Raw genomic sequence first — 21,137 nt, 5'->3', positions numbered from 1 at the left:
GACTATAGCACTCTCCTCTGTTGAGTGTAACTGCCTTAACAAGTACGAGGGAGGTAGTGTTGGGGGACCAGCCCGCTGTCACAGACAGCTTGGAATGGTGCACGTTTCTGTTCCTCAAGCTCCTGAGTGTAAGGGACATTTCCAAGGCAGCATCTCCAGCACTTCTCCAGGCATCTCGTAGCCCTGGAGAATTTCTTCCATTGGAAAAGGAGCAGTGAGGTACTCTGTCTAATCTGCATGCCACCCACTTGCCAGCCATCAGTTACTAAGTGGGGAACACAAAGTCCCATTGAACATGAAGATGCTGGTGCTCCAGCACTGCCTCAGGAGAATGGCAGGGTGCTGCAGCTCATTTAACTGCTTTCCATACTGTCACAGCTGCTGGCTGTACCAACAACAGAAGTTTCTCTCTCATCCCAGGACAACTCCCGAGATGGAAAAGACTGTCTTTTTCCCCAAATCCAGACAAGAAGTCTCAACTTCCCCAAAAATTTAAAGCAGGCAAACTTCAATGTTTTTGCCTCATTATCTGCAGAAAACTCAGTGTGGGTTATTTGTCATGATACATGAAACCCATTTTGAAACAAGTAGTGATTTTTGACCAAAATAGAGAGGTTCCTGCTCTGAAAGTCCTGAGGGGAATGCTTCAACCTTGCAGAATTCAAGCTTCGAAAAACTCCAAAATGGAAGTCCAGTGGTGCCCATTCTTCTCCACAAAGCTTCAGCTGTGATTAACACCAAGCATGGCACACTAAGCCATACAACACGTGGAAATTTGGATAGACATTAATTCCCCTTTTTGGCTACTGCAGAAACACACAACTTAATTGGCTTAATTTGCAGTAGGGAATTTGATACGACAACCACTTTCCAACTGCAGGCACAATGCAAGGCTAGAACAGGATGCAAGATCAGAGTCTCCACCACCCAAATGTTACAAGAACAAGAGAGAAAAATACCTGTTAGAACACAGACTGGATATAACACATGCCTCAAAGCAGGGAAGACTCAGGTGCAGTCAGACAGCACATTTGTTTTGGTAGGGTTAAACTATGAAATCAGATCTTCCTCTCCTGAAGCTACCTGCATCGTCCCTGTAGCTGTACCACAATAACCACCTGGGGAATCACTCTGCAAGCAGCATCACTGAAACAAACCCAACGCTGTGCCTACAACCGACCAGATGGCAAGCCACCACAGACAGCAGCTGAGACAAGAGAGCGATGGGCCACTTTCCAGGATGGATTCCCACCTGAGAAGTACCATCCAGTGAAAGTGAGGATCCTCTGGCACCTCAAAACAGCACCCAGCTCTTTGGAGGAGGACAGTATCAAATTTGCCACCCACAGCTCCTCAGGAATCAAAAAGTTAAGGAGATTTCTTCCTGCCTAGCTGATAAAGGGCATCGCACCTCTCTCATTACATGAATCATTATTTTCTGATGAGAAAGGATCTAATTGTAAAGTCTCCTACCAGCTCTAGTACAGCCTCCTCAAACAGTTCCTCAGCATAGCTTCAGATCACATTTTGCAAGAAAATTACTTGATTTAACTCCCTCCATTTTTCATAAAACCTGAGCGGATCTCCGCTGATAATGAGATTTCCCAAATGAAAGCCTGAAACAGACTGCAAGGGATCTACTCAAAGCAACACATAGCCCATAATCTGCCAGGGACTCAGCCTTGGCATCGAGCAAAAAATAAAGTAAGTGTTCTGGTAAACATTATTTAGTAAGTGAGTTTCTGTCTTCCTAAAGCCAGATAAGGTAAAGACAAAGCTTTGCTTAGCCAAAATGCTGGGCCATGCCATTTAGCAAGCTCCAGTCATGGTCATTGGACAGCAGTCCTTGGAAAAAATGTGGGAAACATCCCTTAAGTGATAAGGAAGCAAATCAGACCAAGACAGAAGTTGTTTATTATTAAAACAGTACTGGGAAAACAAACAACAAATAAGAGCCCCAACCTTCATGCAGAACAACAGCTGCCATCCTGCACAGATGTAGGATGCACCCAATGAGCCAGACAGAAGGACAAAACTCCCTGAACACCATCATTTCACCAGGAGGAAGGGCACAGCTGAGTGGGGATTTTCAGCTGTGAACAACAGGCAGATCAAAGTGCATATAAGCCAGTGGATATTGGTACAAGCCTGAGCAGCAGAGAGCAGGTGGAGGTCAGCAGGTAGCTTGTGGTGAGCAGTGGCAGCTCCAGCTGGTGGCAGGGTCATGTGGCAGCAGCAGACCCTGGTCACCCCTGCCCAGCAGCCTGGAGCATCCCCCCCAAGCAACATGCCGGACCATGGACCAGGGTTTGGCCAGCCCCGTGGACCAGCACATCTGTACATCAGTTATTTCTCCAACAGGCACAGTCCCAGCACTGGTGCATGGCTTATCACCATGCTGCTGTCGCAGTTAAAAGCTTCCTCCATTACGAGAACAGGTACTGACCCGAAGCAAAGGAACCCTTTACCAGGAAAGCAGTAAGTGTTTCTGTGCAAGAGGTGGAAGTGTTTGAAGAGCGGTTGTAGAGGAAAACTTTGGAGGAATTGCCCACACAAGGGAGAGCTCAGCCCGCACTGGACACTCACTTCTTCAGGAAGGAAGGGGAGCAGAATTGCACGTGCCCAAGTCTCAGGGCTCCCTGTGCCTTACATCAAGATGACTATAAGCTTCTGAGAAAGGTTTTGCTATCCTTGCATAACTGCATCTGCAATTTAAGTGTTCAAGGCCAGGCTGGATGGGGTTTTGAGCAATGTCATCTAGTGAAAGATACCCCTGTCCATGGCAGGGGGGTTGGACTAGACGAGCTTTAAGGTCCCTTCTAACCCATAACATTCTAGGATTCTATGAAACAAAATATGCTGTATCACTCCTTTGGACTTACACAATCAAAATAAAGTCATTAGAAAAATGTTTTTATTAATCCAGGAGTTTTTCCACTGATTTGGAGGCCATTCGCAAGGGCTTGCCCCATGCAGCCCTCTGAGTCAGACCTGACAGCCCTGCACCGATGATTGTTGGATAGTGGCTCAACACAGAAGAAGAATTACAAAAATCTTCCCTTTTCTGAAGAAACTGAAGTTAATTTCTCATTAAGCAAGCCAGCTGCATTCAAAAATATTTTAGAACCTTCTGAGAGCACTTTCATGAGTGCAGACCTAACATTAAAGCTTTCTGGCATGGTGTAAATAGTGTTTGCAAAGAGAAGCCCAACGTGAAAGGAGCATTTTTAAAGTGTTCGCTTTTAGACTCTGTATTCCCACATTCCAGCTATAATTCAAGGGCTGGGAAGGGATAAGCTACTTCCAAGCCCCGCATGTTCATCATCGCAGGCAGAAACAAGCACTTCACACTCCCTTCAGCTGGTGTGTGCAGTCACACACCCTCCTGCAACTGAGATGCTGCGTGTCTGCAGTTTCAGGGGTGGCTCTTGGCAGCTGCCTAGTGGACAAGTAATTCCCACTGGAGAGCTCTTCAGGAAGACCTTTGCCTGAGAGACAGTGCCCTGACACACACACACACTGGATTAAAAGCAGTAACCGAATGCTACCGTCTGATCAAGCCAGTACTGCCCTTTCAGCAGACTTACCCAGGGTCATTCAGTGCCGAAGGAGCTAACAGCACATGACTGGGAGGGTCTGCTGATGCGCTAGCTTCCCGGGAACAGCGCGAGGAGCAGAGCGCAGGAGGAAGCCCTAACTGAGACTGTCTGGGCAGTGGGAGATGCTGAGCACCAACGGTGTGGCTACGCTTCCAGTGTAACCAGAATTTGGCAACGTCTCAACTCCCTGATGGTTAATGACACCCCCTCCACTGCCAGTCCATGACACATGCCTCACCAGGGACTGTTATTTTGGGATGGAAATTGGGCTGGGCAGGGCAGCCATGGAGCCCAGCTGCCAGGACCACAGGATATGTCCACGTCAGTGTAGTCTAGACAGACACCCACAGCAAAAGGGGAGCTGAGGATGGTGCAAAGAGGTGGAGCAGAGGAGGTAAAGCATGGTGCTGTGTGAAGAAGAAAGAGAGGGGAGGTGATAAAAAGCCACCTGCCACCCACACATTTGAGGGGGGGTATAACCCCCGCCTCCAGCAGTGCAACCAGCATGCACAGAAGTGATGGACGTGACACTCACCTCCTGGCCTGTGAGGAAGCACCACGCCTTTGGCCGTCCCTCACCACGGCAAGGCAGTGGACACACACTTCTCACCTGAGATCAAACCAACCCAGCCACGACTGCCCACCTTGGCTCTCCCAGCCCAGCCAGCATCACTGCCCGTGCTGCCTTCAGGCTTGCAACAAGCTGCTCACATTGCATCATCTTCACACCTTCCTCCACTTCCCAGGCAGCTGCCCTCTGCAATATTCCCAACGATTGTAAGCAGAGAGGGCAGCTAAAAATGGACTAGTATTTAGGAACAGCAGCGATGCAGAGTCTGGTCTTTCTGGCAAGCACCACAAGTGGTTTCCATGGCAGCCTCACCCACACACTTGCCCGCTTGCTATTAGAACTTCACACTGCATGTCACCCACTTTCACTTCAGTTTTTGACCCAGTCCTGCCCAGCTCTGCAGTTCTTCAGTCTACACTACCAGAGCTAGTAAAAACCTCTTATTCAAAAGGACAGGAGCACTCAACTAAAAAAGTATACAAAATGGGATTACTAGTCTGACTGTTGGAAAAAAATTAAGTCTCAGAAGTGTTGCGTAAATAATCCCACAAGCTGTCACTGTAAAGACTGCAGCTCTTAAGTGTTGATGGATTTACAAAGTGCCTCTGAAAATTGCAACCATTTTAGGCATTTAAGCCTAAAACAAGTAGAGAGCATGGCAAATGATACAAGCATGATGTTTGACCAGTCTGACGTTTGGGGTAACCAGCCACTCCTGTTTTCACACTGAGATATCAGAGTCCAGCTTCGATATATTCAACCCAAGTCAGTCTTATCAGAAACTAGGTACGCTGATGCAGAACTACATTTCACAGCAAGGTAGGTGTGGAGTGTGTTTGCTTTGGATAAACACTCATTTTTTTAGCCACAAGCTCACCATCCAGCTCTCCCCAGCTCCCTGACAGGAAAGCTGTTGTCTAAGGGGAGTTTTGCCACCACCTAACCCTAACGTTCAAGGCTGCAAGGCTGCTGATGGGGAGGGGCTGGGAGGAGAAAAAAAAAAATTATGTCCAAGCACAGCCTGCTTCATATCTATCTCAGACCCTTTCTCAAAGTACAACCAAAAGGCTTCTCACTCCTGCCTGGGATCAAATCAAGAGTTGCTAAAGTTTGTTTGGGTCTTGTCCACCCCCCCACCCACTCCAAAAAAACCCCCACCCCACAAAACAAAACAAAGATGACACCCATCAGCCAAACCAGGAGCTAGACCACAAGCTGCATCCACGTCTCAGTGCTGAGAATGCCATGCAGAGGGAACCCCCACACCCCCTCAATGTGGAGGTTCCACACCGGCCAGCCCAAAAAGGGAGTTTGGCAGAAAGCTTGGAACTGTCACTAAGGGACCTATCAGTTGGAGGAGCAGGGAGAGCAGGGACAATGCAGAGATATCAGCATTTAAGAAATGCAAAAAGTTGGCAGGTTTGGCCTCAGCCCAGCCATAAGGCCACTGCAAAATACAGCGTGGACTCAGCCCCCCCTGTTTTGCACAAGGGGAGGCATTACCTTGTAGCCAGCCTTACAGTTTATTTTGCTGTCTGTGTGGCAGAAAGCCAGCCCTCGTAACCCACATCTCTCCATGAACAGAATTTGTTCTGGCTCCCTCAGAAGCACAGGTCAACTTACAGAAGAGATTAACTCCCATGAATAAAAAGTATATGGCAAATCATTATTTTTTTTTTTGCTCAAACCCATCAGCCTAGTAGTTGTCAAATTTGTAGGCTAAAATCTTACTCTGATTTCTAATTTTATTGGAATTATCACCTGTACCTCTTTGCCCCTCATCAGAAGCCTGGTTTGCCTCAAAACCTGCACCCAGAACCCAGCAACAGAGGTCAGTGAAGATGCCCAGCACATAGTCCCGTCAAGGGCAGTTATACTGCTATCCTTAAAAACAACTGCATCCCCATCAGCAGAAGTACAGTGTTTGGAGTAAATATGCACTTTTTATTGGGAGAAAAATGTCTGGTATCACCCAGTGTACCGATACCTTTTCAAAACCTTACTATATTTTTCTACATCATTCTGGCATCAAAGGAAATCTCTCTTAACTATATTTACAGGGCTGGGAAGGTACACAGAGAGACCCAAATACAACAGTCTCCAGAGATATGTTGCATTATACATGTCAACATACATCTCTGAGCACGTACAGTGCCATCTCTCCCCATGTCACTTATCTAGAACAAGAAACTTTGAAGTATAATAAGCTCTGCTGCTGCTAGGCTCTTTTAAGTGACAGCAGGAAGGAAACAAGCTACTGACTGTAAATACTCTGCTTAGCTCCACTGTACTGGGACTTGGAAAAAAAATAATAATGGTTTTAAAGCAAAATAACCGAAACAAACGATAATTAGCATTTTCCCCCAAGGGTCTGAACAGCAGCATGAAAAGTGAAGAGCTGCCCTTGTACTTTTGATGGTGCCCTGCACCATGCTGTTCTGCTCTCCAGGTATTTCCTTCGAAGGGAAAAGCAGGTTCAAAAAGTACTCTAACATCTGTGATGCTTTATCTGGAGCAGCCAAAGCACAACAGCGTGGCTTCATCACTTACACAAGTTTCCTTGGGGGACATCCTTGTATTTTTTCACATGCCAAACACATCAGGAGGGGTAGGATTCATTTTGACTAGCTTTTGCCAACTCCAAAGCAGACATTTGGGCTTGGGGTATCATCTCACTCCTCTCTGTAACCAACAGGCAAAGACAGGCACCTCGAGGTATAAATTTATCCCTTTAGAGGAGATACAGGAGGAATGGCCCTCCAGAGACACCTGCCTTCCCCAGCTACTGCAGGGCTCCAGCAGACTTCTATGAAAACTCCACCAGACAGCTCAAGACAGAAAACAGACTAAACCTAGAGCCAGCAGAAGCAAAAACACCTTAATATTTTTATCTATTAACTGTTCACAGAAGACAGATCCAAGACATGCAAGTCTAGTGATATCTGGGGCTTTAGCAATTCAGAAACCCACCTGCCTCACAAGAGTAATGACTCGTCCTTACTCTTGCATTCCTCAAAAATGAGACTGACTGTTTCCTGGACAAACCTTTGGATTTCAGGAGTGACCAACCACTGATCCTAGCACCTCCAGAGCAAAGCATAAAAACATTTTGCTTCTGCTCTTCTCCAGTTACTTCACCATTATGCTTTTCACTGTACTGCTTGTGTTGGTACCTTTCCTGAACTTAAAAGATGCTAGAGGCCAAACTCCCACTCTAGTCCCACAGAAGTTCTCATTTCCAAAATCCCAACAAACACCTATTGTTTTTCTCCTCCAAGATGTGGCACCTCCACATTAATCCATCATTCAACTGCTGACTTCTGGGTGTTACACTTCATTCCTGCTGTGGGTGCCAGAACATTTTGCTCCTTTCTTCCAGCAGACTGCACAGGCAGAAAGGACCTGCTTAATGCATCTGTAGTCAGCATGGGCAGATGTGTAACAGTACGGCACCCTTGCGCTTCAAACCTGTTATCAGCCAAATTCAGGTAGTGATTGAAAGACAGACTTTTAAATACCTGTTTTGATCACTACTTCTCTATACAGCACCCACCTGTCTTTATTCAATGGGTTGCTAAAACGGTGCTGGACAAGTTAGTCAGGTCCTCAACTACATCACATTTTTTCCTGTGGTGACAATTATATTATACATTCATCATCACTATCTTTTAGCAGCTACATGACTGATACTGCAAATAACTTGTGAAAAACCTTCTGTTTCTGCTCTAGGTAACGCGAAAAAGAAGAGTTGATTTTGCTGTATTTTTCTTAATGGCCTGCTCCCAGCTTTCAGAAGATACAAGCACACAAACCAATCTGATGCACTGACTGTCACTGCAAAGTGAGACAAATAAAAATCTTCACAACACATGTTACAGGTCATAGTGTTTTGTGAACTTCTTGGAAGGAAAAAACACCAACAATAGCACAGCATGCAGCATCATTCTTTGCTTGGGAATTATCTCATATGGGTCATCAAACAGCTGTCACACTGTGTGCAACGCCAAGTGGAATTTAATCAGCAACCTAAGGATGAAAGACTATATTCTGCTTACCTAAGCCAACTAACCCCCTCAGGAATATTTTCTAAAGGTACATCACATTATTTACATTGCTAGCTGACACTGCTTTGCAAGAGAGTCATTTCAACAAAATAAACTAGTTCTACAAATTCAACAATGCAGTTTTCCCAACTAGCTTATTTTAAGGATCTTTTACTCAACAAAAGCAAGCTCTCCTTCAGGTTAAGGAAACAGTTCATTTGTCAAATCACAGTGATTTCTTTTACAGTGAATTTACTCCTGCCACGTACACATGTGAATAAACCTCCCATATCAGCATCCCTGAATTAAACTACTACTAGCATTACCAGTCACAGAAGGGCCTTCTGTTTGCCTGCTATACACAGAGTCACAACACCTTCCAACCTTACTGCAGAGGCAGTCTGGGGAAGGAGATCCTTGGAAGCAGCCCTGATCTCAGCAAAAATTAAAAGGTGATTTCGTATGGTATTTCTTTTATAATGGAAAGTGGCACTTAACCATACCCCACAAATACGCCACAGTCAAAGCAAACTCACTTTTGGGTTAATCAAACCACCGAATCAACGTGGTCCACTGCAGACACACAGAGAGGCACTGTATCAGCATAGCTGCTGGTTTTCTTATGGCTCCAAGTGCACCACCTGCTGAGGTCAATGTCCCCAGATGCTTGGTACCACCACTGCCTTCTGCCTCCCAGATATCATCATCCTCTCTGCTCCGTGCACGGAGCAATCTGTGCAGCATCCCAAATGACTCAAAACACTGCTAACTCAAGTTAAATATTTTCTAGAGACACAGCATACTATTTACTTTGCTAGATGAAACTTTAAAGACATAACTGAGCTGCTAACTTGAGTCAGCAAAAACCTACCACTGAAGCAGCCTGTCCCAGCCTCATATGGGTTGAAACAAGTCAGAGGAAAGCTCTCTCAAGACAAAGAGCTCTCATCAGCCAGAAAACTGAAGCAGCAATTACCTTTGCAACTGGGATGCCAGCAAGCAGCCACCAGCAGCAGACTTCTCAGCACGCACAACTGCAGCTGGAGATGACGTGCATCTACCCTACAACTCAGCTCTTCTCACCTTTATTAAAATACCTGGCAACATAAGACAGTCAGGCTCACACACGGCCAGGAATAATATGGGTCACAGCATACACTACTATTTGTTTTGAGAACACCCTCCCATTTAATAGAACAGGTTCCAGGAATAAATAAATGACCTAGTATGGGGGATTTTAACAGTCTGCCTAAATCAGTACCAGGGACAAATGCTAGTTAAATAAAAAGTTCATTGTTCAATTTTATATTTAACTCCAGAGTGACTCATAATAAACTTTCAGAAGTGCATGACTGTCAAATAGCCACTAAAATTTGAGAAAAACATAGCTCACTAAGTAAGGATAGTAATTAACTGCAATTCCTCAAAAACAGTATACCAAGTAAAATCTTCATTCCTGTAATTTAAAAATAAAATGAGCCAGGAAGATCTACAAGGAAAAACAGAAAACAAGGATGTGGAAAATAATGAGGCAAAAGTGAACTGCAAAATCTGTATAGCTCAGAAAAGACAGCTGAGCTATTTCTCTGGAAGTCTGGTGAAAGGGAACCCGAGTTATTACTCATCTCAGAAAAAGGCAGGAGAAAGAGGTGTAAGAAAATATGAAGCTAAATACTACCGTTAAGTAGAGAGCAATAAAATTACTATTTTAGTAAATACAGCAATCACGTGGATTCCTCAGAAAAGAGGTCAAGACACAGCATGGGAGGCACTAAGGAACAGGTAAGATGAACAGGAAAATGTAATGAGGGATCCTGCTCAGCAAAGAAGCTGGTAGCAGGATTTTTTCCTATAGCAGTTACTGCAACTCATGAGCACATAAAAACTGCACCTCTGTGAAATAATGTTTTCTGAACTGTTTTTCACTTTGAGGGGGGGTAAGCACCCCAGAAACTAAAAATGTACCTGGAACTAAAGATTTCACAGTATTTTATTTTGGAAACTCTGAAACAAGGTACTTCTGTACCAGATACCATTCACAGGATTTATGACCCACCGCCTTGGTGGTCTCCTGCAGAGTCAGGGACCCTGGCAAGGGCATTAGCTGCTGACCCACTATCAATGGAAAGCAGCTCCAGCCAGTGCTGCCAGGTCAAGTGGGGTCCGTAGGTTTCTACAAACCATAGCAGGAAAGTGGAAGCCCCAGCTCCTGATCCCTGACACCCCCAAACCACCCAGGAACCACAGGCATTCGTCACGAAAGCTGCAGCTGGTGGGCCTACCATAGGGAAGGTGATAGCCTCCTTGTTTTGTTTGACCAATAGATTCAGCTATGCCTTTTCCTCTACACCCACCCACCCTTTTTTTTTTATAGGTTTCAGTGGCCAGTGACATTGCAAAAAAGGCATTAAGGATGGAGTTCTCAAAAAACATCAAAAAAACCCACCCATAGTGCAAATAGTCACAACTCTTCTCAAAGTCACTGGAATCACAGAACCTCACAAGTTCATAGAGTTAAACACTTAGACATTTATAGTGCAGACTTTTACATCTGAGCTAATCTCCCAATGCATCCTTTTATAGTCAGTGGAAAACAGCTTTCAGGTCACAACTCATCTGCTTTAGCATATTGGGTTGAGATGAATCACATCCCAGCAATGTCCAACCCTCCCCTGGCTGACTATAACAGGAGCTGGGACTGAGCCTGCATGTAGAGGAGTACATTTGGCCTGATGAACGCTACCTTCAGCATGTGACACATTTGCAAGGATTTTGGCCCTAGGGTAACAAAGGATGAGGACCTAACAGGTAACAGAAAAAAACTAGGAGACAATCAAAACACATTGACATAGACAGCAGAGAAGATCCACCCTGGGTTACTAACTCTGGGTCAGTATTGACTGGAGATGACCACAACCAACTCTGCCCAGAACCACTGAACTAGTTCTCTACACTGCCCAGCCTCCTGATTCTGCTGGTCAATGCCACTAGTTTCTCTGCATACTTGGTTAAGTCAGCAGGACTTCTTAGCTCATCCTCCAGGAGAGGCAAAGGGGCTCTGCCACATCCCCATTTCCCTTTTGGCACCGCAGTGTCTCAGTCAACAAACCTCACCGGGATCAAGCCAGCACCCACCAGGCACATCTGTAGCCAAAGATGCTCTGTTCATCCTGCCCTGCTCCACAATGATGCTTTTAGCATCAGATACAGGCCAAGAGAAAAGAATTGAAGTAATCACTTTGTTTTCTAGTCTCTGAAAGCTGGGCTATCACTGGAAGTGACATTCCTGAAAGGCCACTGAAGTCTCCTTAACCTGTTATGGTGGATCAGGTTGAGGAACTTGATAGATCAATGTTGAACAACAAGTAGTAGAGGCAGGAATTGCAATGAGAGCCCTGCCCTCCTTCACCTGAACCATATTTCTCAGTGTCTTCCTTCCCATCTGAGGCTAAACAACCACCACCACACCTTTGTGCCCTCTCTCTTCCACAGACCAGACCATCAAGTGTGCTCAACGCCAGCTAGACTGGCGCATATCAACCCTCACTTGTGTTGTCACACAACCTCAAGCAGAGACACAGACCTCAGTCGCAACACCATACACTGATAAACCCTACCTGAAACCTGCCAGTAGACTACACAGAAAAAAAGAGGGGGTGGGGGGGTGGAAAGGAAGAGGGAATTACAAAGGTTTCAACAAAAACACAAGTCTGAGCTGGTTACTCTGATAACTGGTTAGATTAAACAGAAGAGGGAACTCGTAGCTCTTTAAGCTAACGGCTCCTGTATAGCAAAACCTCTCTCTCCACGTGAAGTCAAGAGCATACTGTGTATTGTGCAATCATGTCTCACCCAGTCACAACTGAACTGCTTGAATTAGAAGCCTAGCTGGCCTCAGTTTCCACTACTGGCCACCCAAAACAAGGAGTGCCTTCTGAACACATCTCACTGATAAGCACAAGGCCTACAAGCAGCAAGGCTCTGAACTTTACCCATCCCAGCAAACTGGCATAAACTGGGGACTAAACACCCAATAGTTCTCATGCTCAGGAAAAGGGTTTATTTCAAAGCTAATCTGACTACCTAAAGCATGCACGCGGTGGAAGTCTGTCAAGGTCAAAACGCAACATACTCAAAATACCTGAAAATAAAATAACTTTTGGGAACTGTAGTAATCAATGGGCTTGCACTTGCAGCTATGCAGCTGGTGCAATTACACAGTCCCTCCCCTTAAGCTGACTTAAGTTGCTGAAGGAAATAGCAGTCTACAGAGTACCTGACCTAAGTTGATGCCTGTTCTCTCCAAGTGTTCATTGACTTTGCCTCCGATTTGGAGGCTGCAGAGCCAGCCAAGCATCACCGAGTAAGTAGCTTTAAGAGGCAGCAGAGCTGTCCCACTGCAGAGGGTCCCAGGCGACACCTATATGCATGATCACATCTTCCCCACTTGCGCCCACGGCTTAGCGCAGCCCACAGAGGTGGGCTGAGGGAGGCAGGGTGTCTGTCCACTGGTCTGCCTGATGTTGGACATCACAAGGTTGTTGCTCACATGAAAAGCTAAGGGCTGTAAATGGTCACATGTGCCACAAACAGGTGGCGAAGCCACTCAGCTGAGAGTCAGTTAATTCATAAAGCTGCAGCACCATGACCACCTCGGCCGGATCTGCAGCCTGTTAACTCTTTAGAGCTGCAACTGCCTTTTCACCCGAAGTCTGTACAGCACCTACAAAGACTACATATGCCCTGCTCCAAAACTAAGGCTTCTGACAGCTGACAACACAACTCACCAGCATTTCTTTACACAGTCCCAGTCTTTCCGTTTGGCCTTAGCTATTTATAAAACCTCTCTTGAGGTTTATAGTGGGTGCCCCCTCCCCTCCGCCCTGTCTGCCACAAACATTTGCACATACATATGCAGAAAAGAAGAAATCCATCTGTTAGTCAGGCCAGCTGCCTCCCCGATACTGACAAACAACATGGAAACAAGTCCCCGTCACAGGTTCACAACAGCAGGCACCAGCAGCTTGCTGGGTACGGGGCTCACTGAAGCGCTGAGCTATACCTGCTGTTTCAGTGAATTCTCTGCATCTTTTGCGGTTTGAAAGAGAACGCAAAGCACAATGCAACAGCTCAGGAGCTATCTTGGACACAAAAAGACCGTCGGGGAAAAAAGCCCAGCGTCTCTCCTTGACACCTGGGCCTTCACCTCCCAGCAAAGCATGCTCTCTATGGCGCCGCTCGCATTGCAAAGCAAAGATAACAGAGAGGACGGGTTAGCTAGAAACACGCATACAGTTGTGAGTTTCCCAACTCCGTCTCGGCTCGCTGCTCACTCCAGAAGCGGCAGCGCGTGGCTGGCGGGGCAGTGCCCACCCCCGCCGGCGCAGGGGCACACGCTAAGGCAGCGCCCGGCCGCTCATGATGGCAGGTCCCGTACTCGCACCAAGCAAAGGCCCTTCCCGCCGGGCGGGCGGGCTGTCCCCGCGTGTCGGGGTTCCCACCCTCGACAGGGGGGCAGGGGTACGGCCCCACCAGCACGAGGCTGGGGGAGGGTGCGGCACACGGCTCCCGCGGCGCTCAGGGAGGAACCTGCCGGGGACCGCGGCCGCGCCGCCTGCATCAGAAAAATGGAGGCGGCCGTTTTGGCGGGAGGGGAGCCCGGCCGGGCCTCCGCGCCGCCCCATGCAAATCGGGCGCCCCGCGCGGGGCGGCAGCAGCCGCCACCGCCACCACCCCCACCCGACCCCGGCCCGCCGCCGGGCGGCCCCGCGCCCGCACTCGCCTGCGCGCACTCACCCGCGCCGCGGGGCAGCCCGGCGCCGGCGGGCTCAGGCGGGAGGGCCACGGCAGCCCCGTGCACCCGCCGCCGCTTTACACCTCCGGCGCGGGCCCCCGGCCCCGCCCCCCCGCGCCAATGAATGAAGAGCGGGGAGGCGGGCGGGGCCCCGCGCCGGCGCCCTTCCGGCCACGCGGGGCTGGGCTGGGCTGTGCGGGGCGGCCCGAGCGGAGGCCGGCAGCCCCGGGGGGGCTAGCGCATCCGCCGCGGGGCTAGCGCATCCCCCGTAGGAGCCGGGGAGCAGAGCTCGGGAACGGCTAGCCTTAAGCACGCAACTGGAGAACCGCCCGGCTGCGCACGGCCATGAGTGGCCGGGGGATGGGGAGGAGGTGACTTCAGCGGAGCAAGAAGAGTCTTGTCCCTCAGAGACGGGTCACGGGCAAACAGTTCGTATTAATAGTTTACCTTGGACTGAAAACCTGCCTGTGTTTTCCCCTCAGGCTGCACGGGCATGAGAGCTGAGGGGCTGGGTCGGACTGAAGTGCCCACTTGCCGTGCTGGGACAGCTGATGAGCTTCTGCAGGACACGGCTGGCCGGGTGATGCTGGGGTGAAATGGATGCAGGGGATAAAGGTGGGCGCTGGTGGATGTGGATTGGGCTTTTGACATTGCCTCCCGTGAAGCGCCATGCCCCCGGCCGTGGAATCACACTGCTGATGGAATTGCCACGGCAGCCTGCAAACCCCGTGGGAAACGGCCGAAAAGAGGTGCGGGTGCTGGAAGAGGAACAGCCTGGCACAGTGCCAGGCTTGGTTCATCCCATGTCCATTACCACTCATAAGGTCCGTGGTGAGACCACTGTGGCAGGAGTTTCAGGTGTGCTGCAGGATGGGACAGCATATGAACGTGGATGTTGAAGAAACTGTCCAAAATGAAGTGGAATTCTAGAAAGGAACAGAGAGTTCAGGAAAGAAAACCAAATAAGCAGTGGAGAACAGCTGGTTGAGCAGCCCATTAGAAAAAGGTCTGGAGATTACAGTGGATCCCAAAAGTCACATGAGACTATATCATAGTACTAACGGTACTAATGCAAATAAAAAAACCCAACACCCAAAACAGATATCTTTCTTGTAGAGCATCTTAATGGAAACATATGTAGGATGTAGAAAGTAATCACAAAGCTGTAATCAATAGTGCTGAAACCTCAACTGGAGTACTGTGCTTATTTTGACATTTAACCATAAAGAAATATACCTACTTGAGGGAATCCTGAAAAAAAGGCTGGCAGGAAACAGTCATTAATGAAAAGCTGAAGGAGTTGGTTTTGGTTTTTTTCCAGAACAAGGCAGAACAGTAGAACAGTCTTTAAGTCAATAAGCAGGCAAAGGCATAAATAATAAATAATGTCAATTACAACCACACCATGCTGATTAACAGTTACCCACCGGGAAGGCTGGAGTACATTTTGGGGTAAGCATTCACAGAAAGCCTTTGAACGATGTTTTGCTGCCATGTTTCTTCAACAGCTGTCCCACATGAGACGAACAGCTGTACCTGTTGTATTGCAGTTTGCTTCTGCCTGTCACAGCAGTAGACCCTGGTTTATATCCTGTGCTTATTAACATATGTGGTTGCATAATGGCTTCTAAAATTGTTGAGGAAAAAAATCCACCTCTTTTAGGCCAAGATGAGGCACCCAAACCCACCAGGTACAAACTAACAGGCAAAAAAGCCAACAAAACAATTGTTCTGGGCTTTCTCTTCTTTTTGCTATAATCAAGAAATTCAATATTTAAAAATAATTCGTTTAATCATTTTTAATTAAGCAGCTGGTCAGCCTGTCCTAGTTCAATTTTAATCTGTGGAACCCAAGTGTGGCCTATATTCAATGTTCTCTTCTGTCCTGGACCTCATGGCTGCAAATGTTCAGCCAAAGGACAAGTTGCAGACGTGGCATGGACTGGTGGTGTCTCACAGTCAAGCTGTATGTAGGCATCGTGGCTACTTACAGAGGAAGTCCTGTCAGCTGATGGGGCTCCAAAGGTAATACCTAAACAAAACTGAGGAGAGTCTGAAGCTGTGTGCTCAGAACTTGGTGGTGGGAGGTGCCAGGTGGCCATTTTCATGGTGTGTTTTTGGGGGTTACAAGAAATTTGTGCAATATAAAAGGAATAGATGGGAAGGAAGGGAAAGATTATTCATTCTGCAGTTCAGGTTTCTTGGAGAAGATGTGGCAACATCAAGAGCTGAGCAAGTAGAATTGTCCACATCCAAGCCAGTTAACCCAAGCAGACTTTGTAGCCAATAGACAAGAAGAAACCTAAAGCAGGTCTGCTGAATATCACCCTGAGGATCCCTGGTTTACTCCCCAACTCTACAGTAAGCCTGCAGCAGTGAACTTGGATGCTGATACCTGTATTACAGACAGCCTCAATTACATAAAATTAGTCCCATTCCAGAACTCCTTTCTAGAGCTCACTCCTGAAGCTCAGCCTTTTTCTGGCATTAGCACTAAAGCTGAGATTTCTGACAGAAGGTCACTGTTAAATAAAACAAGCTACATGAATGAAATACCAGTACTAGTTGCTCCAGTACCACCTGCTATTGTTTATTTGAGAGGTGATATTATCATTTCTTTCGGTATTTTGTTGGGGTACAGCTTGGGTTCATCCAGACAATGCTGGGGAGAATATTAAAAACCCTGAGGGACATCTGGATACAGTGGCAGTCATAGATATAAGAGCTCCATCTTCCCTAACCTTAGGCAACTATGGTACTGATATCTCCACATGAGCACATCATAATAGCTTCTCTTACAATCAATGCACAAAAGCAGGCATTTGTGGAGCAAAACTCGTAAATCTTAAGAATGGCTGTCTGGACCACACCAACAGTCCATCTAGATCAATGTGCTGTTCCTGAGAACAGTGCAAACAGATCTGAGGCAAAACTGTAACAAAGCAAACACATGAAAACACTTCTTTGAACACTCTCTTGAACTGAGACAGAGCTAGTATCCTTGTATGTAGCAGCCATTATATCCTTCATTTTCCATTAAATTCTCCGTATTCCCCTGACCTCATGCAAAATGTTAGCATTTATAGCCTCCCATGACATGAAATTCCACTGCTTTACTACATGTATCTTCAAATACTACACCTTTTTGTTTCTTTTGAACCTGCTACTTGCTAGCTTTATTCTTCTTGCACTGGAGAAGACAGTGAACAATTGATCCCTGATCACAGATGACTCCATCTCTGTGTTTTGCAGGCTTTTATATGTCTTTATCAAATACATATTTAACAAGATCTTCCTTTTCAGACTGAGAAGTCTGAGACAACTTAGTCATCCTTTCCATGGAAGCCATTTCATGCTTTTAATCATCCTCAGTGCCCTCCCTGAACCTTCTCTCATGTAGTTCTGAGGAAGATGCCTTAAGTGCAACAGATGAATCATAATCTAGAAAGATCTGACCGCATTCCAGCCACCTACTGGAAATGGTCCCTGGCCCATACCATCCTCCAAACCATGCCTATATATTGTTAAAAACGGTGCTAGTTGCCCAAGGTCAAAACTGTGCCAGGGACCACACAAACAATGTGACATTGACTCTGTCTATACTTGCAAGTTAAACAAAGCTAAGGAGTATTCATGGAACTTAATCAACCTTATGCTATATTTTTTTAAAGGCTCATGGCACAGTTTTCATCCATGCCAGCTAACAGTGTCACAAATAATCCTTAGACACAAGAGCTGTTAGCCCAAACCTGTGGCCACCAGTATGTATGAATACATATGACCACCCTGTTTTGGAGGGTAAGTGGATTTAATAGTGTGGACATTCACCATTCTGTTCCACAAGCATTTTCTGTTTTGGGCAGGCTTAATAGCGTAATATAAAAGCAGTCAGTACAGCTGCTCACGGAACAGTGATTAGGGACATGCCCTAGTCCTGTTTAATGGAAGAGCACAAAAGTGGCGTAGATATGTGAAATTCAGTGTAAAATGAACAGTGTCTTGTTCACCACAACAGCATGACAGAAAAGGCAATGGGATGGGCAGACCTACTGTGACTAAGCAGTTGGACATTTCCTGCAGAATTTACCTAGCCAGATGTGAAGATGTAAGAGAATGTGTGTACCAGGGACAACAGAAAGACTGCAGAGGTGGATGGGCTTTGCAAAAGCTTTGGCTTTGCAAAAGCCAGGCATCACCTCAGTCTGGGCTTTCTCAGCATCATGGGTGGGAAACTCTCATGGCTACAGCAATGACTCAATACCTTGCCTTCCATGAGCACGCACAAACCAGCCAACTGTGTGGTGTCAGAGCAAGGAACTAGGTTCTGGTCTCCAGCAGAAAGCACCACAACCTCCAAAGTTGCGTATAGTGTGTGCCCCGGCAATGTTTTACACATCAGAGCAGGAGGGGAGGGTCTGGAAGCTGCACCCATTTCCCATGCTCAGGGGCTAAAACAGAGCTTTCCTGCTTTTCAAGAGCGGTGTGCCAGGTTGGATTTTCCTTTTCCCAAATTAGATCTAAGTGTGTCAGAAGAAAGCATTGAGCTAAATGTGTTGGAAGAAAGCATTGGAACAAAGAGGCAGTGCCTTTCAAAGAGCCAAAATGCTGGTGGTATCTTTAGTTTGGGTGAGGTCACCCCTCCCAGTTCCCACTTGAATCTTGAATCTTACTGGAAGCTGGCAGATGCTTTCTCATAAATGCCTTTCTTGATAGACTTTGGCAGCAATCATGCTAGGTGCCGCTCAGTCGGCATGAGTATTTGCCACCTATGGCAGAAGCCTCTGTCCTGAAGGCTTCACGATGTTGGCTGCAGAGAAGTTACACTGCAGCAGAGAATCTATGGGCTGGAAGGTGGAACTGCACCCCTGGACCTCCCAGTCCCATCTGAGGACCTATGTTGTGTTTGAGAAAAGTGATGCTCCGCCTAGATGTTTTAGTCACCCTTACGTTTGTAATTAACAGCATGTTCACTAATGCATGTTAGTGACAAGTAAGGCAAGTCTCTAAAGCAATTCTAAAATGCACCTTATCGCAACATACAGAATAAATCAAATGAACCCTGATGATCTGTTTATCTGTCTCTTTTCCTTTGCTTGGTTGAGGGAGTGACTTTCTCCTTTCCAAGTTATTCAGCCTTGCAATAATAACTGCTGGCAAATAAAATTATTGAAGGATAATTACAAACAGGTATTTCCATTTCAGTGGGAGGATCTTCTTTCCTGCTTTGGCCAGAGTGATACTCTCATGTTTCATCCTTTCTGGTTTATTTCATTATTTTTTTTATCCTCTTGTGCATTGATGAATTCAGTACTATTTCAGGGACCCAGGAATCAAAGGAGATACATCAAACGAAACCAATGCAACAAGAGCTGAGCCAGGAGGTCACCTTTGAATCAGATGGTGGATTTTAAAGTCTTCTTGGCCAAATCGTATTCCTGCAATGCTGAAAACAAGGAGAAGTGACTGCCAAGAATGGAGTGGCTCCAGATTTAGGACAGTGAAATGGCAAGGAGAAGTGTGTTCTATGTGTTTTCATAATTTTATTATAAATCGAAAGAGACGCCTTGGAATGTGCTTGGCCAAAGCTGTGGGAGGTGGTGGGGTAACACAAGGCTTTTTGTACTCATTTACAGCCAATTTTTATCTGAAGCCACCACCCTCAATCCCACCCTTTTCTGTGTAATCTCTTCTTAAAATAACCAGAGCTAACATCCTGTTACTGTGTTGGGTTAGTCCCATTCTTAATAAAGTTGTTCTTTCACCTGCTAATATGCTTGAGCTAGTTTTCTCATTCGTCTTCTCTCTCATTATTTTCTTTTTCCCATTAGTATTTAATGGGTGTAGCGGACTTCCTTCAGAATCTTGTGTTTATTTGGGGGGAAGCAGGCCATGATTTTATTGGAAGTTATTAGTATAATTCATGTGGTTTGTGCTCTCTGAAAGTGCCAAAGATGAAAAAGACTTTTGTACTTTCTGCTCTTGAAAGATCATTGTTTCTGGCAAAGTCACTTAGCATTTTCCAAGCTGTGAAATTATATCACTTACAGCCGAAGCACAGAAAAGACTACATCCAGGCATGCCAGAGGATACTGAGAAATGCTAAGACAATTTTCTAGGGAAAACCACAGTGTCTGTGACATATTTTGTCCTTTTGGCTTTTACATTTATTAAAAAGTTGAGCAATAGGCTGGATTCAAATGGTCTTTCCATGTGTTGCAGAACAGGTGGTTTAGTTTTCATTTTCAGGGAATTTTGGTGGGTTTTTTTAGTGAAATTTGAATTGCATATTTAAAACGGGTAAAAAATAAATCCTCAGAAATAAAGCATTCAAGACCTACAAACCATACACCTATACAGTCATAAACCATAGTTGAGCACAGTCTTACTGTTGACATCCTATAAATCATGTTACATCGTTAGCAGATTCATCACATCTCATATGCACAGCACGAAACTCCAGCTGACCATCTTCTGGACCCCATTCTTCTGTAGCTGAGCCTGTACATAGCTCACTCGTTGGCAGGACAGGACCAGAGTTTTTTCCCCTGCACCGATTACAGCTGATTCCTGACAAGTCATGCTCCATGGGAGAAGGACCCTCACCCCAGAAGGACCCTCAACACAAAGTGTTGCAGGACTCACCTTGTCACACTTCAGTGTGCTGGAGACAAAGACACCTGAGAAGGGCCATGGGACATCTCCTGGGAACATGTCAGAGTCTTGATTTATGGATAAGTGGATAAAACATTCATTTTACCATCTGAAGAGACACCTCTGACTCAGCTGAACTCAATGTAAAGTACCCATTGGGTGGTTTTCGGCCTGAATTTCCAGGTATATACCAGGATTTGTTCATTCCACTTGGCCAGGCTTTTGTCCTGCTCCTTGTTAGTGGAAACCATATTCCTGTAGGATTGGGGAAGAATTAAATCCTATAATAACTTTTTCTGAGCAAACAAGAGCAAATGCAATTCTCATGATTTATTTAAAGTTAGGATTCAGGGGGAACCAAAAGCTGTCAGGTTTTTTTTCCCCTTGTAAGTAATAATAGGGTCAGGCAAGTAGCCTCCCAAAGTTCAGCCTCAGAGATAAAGCATTTCTCCAGTGAGGGTAAACCCTAAGTTTCAAAA

The 21,137-nt window shown here is 46.2% G+C and overlaps 1 protein-coding gene across 1 annotated transcript in view; it reads right to left on the bottom strand.

The window, feature by feature from the left end:
- Positions 1-14,107, bottom strand: part of SLC7A1 (solute carrier family 7 member 1) — a 46,901-nt gene extending 32,794 nt beyond the window's left edge. The window contains exon 1 of the mRNA XM_040583765.1: positions 14,010-14,107. The gene's annotated coding sequence lies outside the window, so the exon portion shown is untranslated. The remainder of the gene's footprint in view (positions 1-14,009) is intronic.
- Positions 14,108-21,137: the final 7,030 nt, after the last annotated feature.

This window comes from Falco naumanni, chromosome 2 (assembly GCF_017639655.2).
Source record: "Falco naumanni isolate bFalNau1 chromosome 2, bFalNau1.pat, whole genome shotgun sequence".
Taxonomy (NCBI): Eukaryota; Metazoa; Chordata; class Aves; order Falconiformes; family Falconidae; genus Falco; species Falco naumanni.
The sequence above is the reverse complement of the archived record's forward strand: the minus strand, read 5'-3'. Positions and strand labels throughout refer to the sequence as shown.